At 50.1% G+C, this 5,000-nt stretch overlaps 1 non-coding gene across 1 annotated transcript in view; it reads left to right on the plus strand.

Moving 5' to 3' along the window:
* The first annotated feature begins 4,358 nt into the window (after nt 1-4,358).
* The window catches only part of LOC126476784 (small subunit ribosomal RNA), a 1,909-nt gene continuing 1,267 nt past the window's right edge, over nt 4,359-5,000 (plus strand). Inside the window, exon 1 of the ribosomal RNA XR_007587229.1 lies at nt 4,359-5,000. This exon is cut by the window's right edge and continues 1,267 nt beyond it. This is a non-coding gene — a ribosomal RNA (small subunit ribosomal RNA).

Consider the following 5,000-nt stretch of genomic DNA (forward strand, 5'->3'; position numbering starts at 1 on the left):
GCCGCCGCCCCCCCCCCCCCCAATACACCTTTCCCTACAACAATGTGTATCTGAACCTACGCCATATTGTACCTTAACCTAACCTATATCGTACCTTAACCTAACCTAAATTGTACCTTAACCTAACCTATATCGTACCTTAACCTAACCTATATCGTACCTTAACCTAACCTATATTGTACCTTAACCTAACCTATATTGTACCTTAACCTAACCTACGTTGTGCCTTAACCTAACCTACGTTGTGCTTAACCTAACCTACGTTGTGCCTTAACCTAACCTACGTTGTGCCTTAACCTAACCTACGTTGTGCCTTAACCTAACCTACGTTGTGCCTTAACCTAACCTACGTTGTGCCTTAACCTAACCTACGTTGTGCCTTAACCTAACCTACGTTGTGCCTTAACCTAACCTACGTTGTGCCTTAACCTAACCTACGTTGTGCCTTAACCTAACCTACGTTGTGCCTTAACCTAACCTACGTTGTGCCTTAACCTAACCTACGTTGTGCCTTAACCTAACCTACGTTGTGCCTTAACCTAACCTACGTTGTGCCTTAACCTAACCTACGTTGTGCCTTAACCTAACCTACGTTGTGCCTTAACCTAACCTACGTTGTGCCTTAACCTAACCTACGTTGTGCCTTAACCTAACCTACGTTGTGCCTTAACCTAACCTACGTTGTGCCTTAACCTAACCTACGTTGTGCCTTAACCTAACCTACGTTGTGCCTTAACCTAACCTACGTTGTGCCTTAACCTAACCTACGTTGTGCCTTAACCTAACCTACGTTGTGCCTTAACCTAACCTACGTCGTGCCTTAACCTAACCTACGTTGTGCCTTAACCTAACCTACGTTGTGCCTTAACCTAACCTACGTTGTGCCTTAACCTAACTTAATTTGTGCCTTAACCTAACCTAATTTGTGCCTTAACCTAACCTAATTTGTGCCTTAACCTAACCTAATTTGTGCCTTAACCTAACCTAATTTGTGCCTTAACCTAACCTAATTTGTGCCTTAACCTAACCTAATTTGTGCCTTAACCTAACCTACGTTGTGCCTTAACCTAACCTACGTTGTGCCTTAACCTAACCTACGTTGTGCCTTAACCTAACCTACGTTGTGCCTTAACCTAACCTACGTTGTGCCTTAACCTAACCTACGTTGTGCCTTAACCTAACCTACGTTGTGCCTTAACCTAACCTACGTTGTGCCTTAACCTAACCTACGTTGTGCCTTAACCTAACCTACGTTGTGCCTTAACCTAACCTACGTTGTGCCTTAACCTAACCTACGTTGTGCCTTAACCTAACCTACGTTGTGCCTTAACCTAACCTACGTTGTGCCTTAACCTAACCTACGTTGTGCCTTAACCTAACCTACGTTGTGCCTTAACCTAACCTACGTTGTGCCTTAACCTAACCTAATTTGTGCCTTAACCTAACCTAATTTGTGCCTTAACCTAACCTAATTTGTGCCTTAACCTAACCTAATTTGTGCCTTAACCTAACCTAATTTGTGCCTTAACCTAACCTAATTTGTGCCTTAACCTAACCTAATTTGTGCCTTAACCTAACCTAATTTGTGCCTTAACCTAACCTACGTTGTGCCTTAACCTAACCTACGTTGTGCCTTAACCTAACCTACGTTGTGCCTTAACCTAACCTACGTTGTGCCTTAACCTAACCTACGTTGTGCCTTAACCTAACCTACGTTGTGCCTTAACCTAACCTACGTTGTGCCTTAACCTAACCTACGTTGTGCCTTAACCTAACCTACGTTGTGCCTTAACCTAACCTAATTTGTGCCTTAACCTAACCTAATTTGTGCCTTAACCTAACCTAATTTGTGCCTTAACCTAACCTAATTTGTGCCTTAACCTAACCTAATTTGTGCCTTAACCTAACCTACGTTGTGCCTTAACCTAACCTACGTTGTGCCTTAACCTAACCTACGTTGTGCCTTAACCTAACCTACGTTGTGCCTTAACCTAACCTACGTTGTGCCTTAACCTAACCTACGTTGTGCCTTAACCTAACCTAGTTTGTGCCTTAACCTAACCTAATTTGTGCCTTAACGTAACCCATGTTGTGCCGTAACGTAACCCATGTTGTGCCGTAACGTAACCCATGTTGTGCCGTAACGTAACCCATGTTGTGCCGTAACGTAACCCATGTTGTGCCGTAACGTAACCCATGTTGTGCCGTAACGTAACCCATGTTGTGCCGTAACGTAACCCATGTTGTGCCGTAACGTAACCCATGTTGTGCCGTAACGTAACCTATAATATGCCTTAACCTAACCTATAATATGCCTTAACCTAACCTATAATATGCCTTAACCTAACCTATAATATGCCTTAACCTAACCTATAATATGCCTTAACCTAACCTATAATATGCCTTAACCTAACCTATAATATGCCTTAACCTAACCTATAATATGCCTTAACCTAACCTATAATATGCCTTAACCTAACCTATAATATGCCTTAACCTAACCTATAATATGCCTTAACCTAACCTAAAGTGCGCCGTAACCAAAACTATATTGCGCCTTAACCTGACGCACGTTGTCGCTGAACCTGCTCTGTAATTGTTATGCAACTCGTTAAATTAGTGTAGTGTTGCCTAACCGCAACCCTCGCAATATAGTTCGCTACTCGCACTGCCCGGTCCCCTGTGTATCGCGTCATGTTAAACACCTTGCAGGTGTTGCTGACTTTCCACATGCTCCTGCTATACACTGTAATGTGGATAGCAGCAGGACGTACATGCCCCCCCCCCTTCCCCCCTGCCTTCGCAAGCTGGTCGGTGAGAAGTTTGCATGTTCAACGCCCTTCGCATGCCGACGTACTCAGCCTACGTTGTGGTACGGCCTGTCACCTGTCCGCCGATGTACGCAAAACCCACAAACTGTACTGCACATTGGTCCGTATGTACTGAATGATACATCGTGGCACATGTGGCCGTATGACGACTGCGCCTAGCAACGGCGGACCATACAGTCCAAATATTGTGCACGCAGCTACGTGTCGTCTCCCTATAAGAGCTGGATTGCAGTGTGGTACGCCATACAGACGTGTGGGAGGAACGGACGCCCTGGATGGCGATCAGCATGAGCAGTCTGTTGATGTAGTGGAGCGTGTATTCGGACGTAGTCGTCTCTTCTCACACACCGTGATAGCATGTTGCACCGTGTTCCACATCTGCGACATGCTGCAGAGGCCGGCTGACAGTCGTTCGCGCAATGGACACCGCATACGTACGGGGTCGACCTTCCACGTGTTCTCTAGGCGTGCACATGTTGTTGCGTCTATGTGGGCAGACGTAGTGTGTTGTGACACCTGACACAGGCATGCAATACTCGTTGCAAATGGCGATGGACGTGTACGTTTGCTGGTGACGTTACGCAAATGAACAACTGGTAACCCGTTGTGGTGCGGTTGTTCTCGCTAGAGGTGAATCAGTGTTGGCGACGATCGGTCGAGCTATTAACCGGTTGTTTCAGGGATACCCACCATGCCCACGAACGTGAAAGGGGATCTGGGTGTGAGGCGATACGCGGCGGTGGCTGGGTGGGACCGTCCCCGGCCGGTGAGGGGGGGCCGCCCGGCGTGCTGGCAGCGCGGTGCGTGGGCGCACGCGCTACAGCCGGCTGGTGGGGGCGGCCAGTGGCAGGCGCGCCGGCCGACGGACGCGGCAGGCGGCGCAGCTGCGCGCCGGCGCCCCCTGCTCGCGGCGCCTTGCGGCCAAAGTAGGTCCTCGCGGGCCCGGTGCGAAGCGCGGTGGCCATCTGCAGTGTGCTGGTCCGATTGAGGACTTTGTGCGCTGAGGATGCGCCGCCGCCCGGCGCTCGGCGCCGCGACGCCGTCTGCTGCTCGGTCGCCCCAGCGGTTCTCGCAGGTGGTTTGTATCGCAGCTGTGCGGACGTGTTGGCGCGTGCGCTGTGCTGGGAGAGTTCGCTTCGGCACCCAAGTGGGGCTTTTGTCCTTCTGTGGCGCCGGCGTTGGAGCTGCCGGTCACCGTAGGTGGCGCGTGTTGTCTCCCGCCGGCAATGCCACGACAGCACGCTCCCGGGCCTCTGTCGGCAGCGGCAAGCTCAGTTGGGAGCACGGGTGGTCGCACCTAAAGCGTCTACTCGCCTAACTCCGGGCGATTGCGCCTCTCTCGAACCCGACCAAGTACTTAGGACGGCGCTGCGCGCCGCCGGGACCTGAGAGGGTTTCGAGGTGTGTTGTGCAGGGGAGCTCAGCCTCCTCCTGTTTGCAGAATAATTGAGCGGACGCTTGCGTGTTCGCGCGGGTCCCCGGGACACACTCCCGGGCGGCCGGCTGCTCAGCTCTAGTTGACGCAGCTCCCTGGTTGATCCTGCCAGTAGTCATATGCTTGTCTCAAAGATTAAGCCATGCATGTCTCAGTACAAGCCGCATTAAGGTGAAACCGCGAATGGCTCATTAAATCAGTTATGGTTCCTTAGATCGTACCCACGTTACTTGGATAACTGTGGTAATTCTAGAGCTAATACATGCAAACAGAGTCCCGACCAGAGATGGAAGGGACGCTTTTATTAGATCAAAACCAATCGGTCGGCTCGTCCGGTCCGTTTGCCTTGGTGACTCTGAATAACTTTGGGCTGATCGCACGGTCCTCGTACCGGCGACGCATCTTTCAAATGTCTGCCTTATCAACTGTCGATGGTAGGTTCTGCGCCTACCATGGTTGTAACGGGTAACGGGGAATCAGGGTTCGATTCCGGAGAGGGAGCCTGAGAAACGGCTACCACATCCAAGGAAGGCAGCAGGCGCGCAAATTACCCACTCCCGGCACGGGGAGGTAGTGACGAAAAATAACGATACGGGACTCATCCGAGGCCCCGTAATCGGAATGAGTACACTTTAAATCCTTTAACGAGTATCTATTGGAGGGCAAGTCTGGTGCCAGCAGCCGCGGTAATTCCAGCTCCAATAGCGTATATTAAAGTTGTTGCGGTTAAAAAG

This window comes from Schistocerca serialis, chromosome 4 (assembly GCF_023864345.2).
Source record: "Schistocerca serialis cubense isolate TAMUIC-IGC-003099 chromosome 4, iqSchSeri2.2, whole genome shotgun sequence".
NCBI classification, from domain to species: domain Eukaryota; kingdom Metazoa; phylum Arthropoda; class Insecta; order Orthoptera; family Acrididae; genus Schistocerca; species Schistocerca serialis.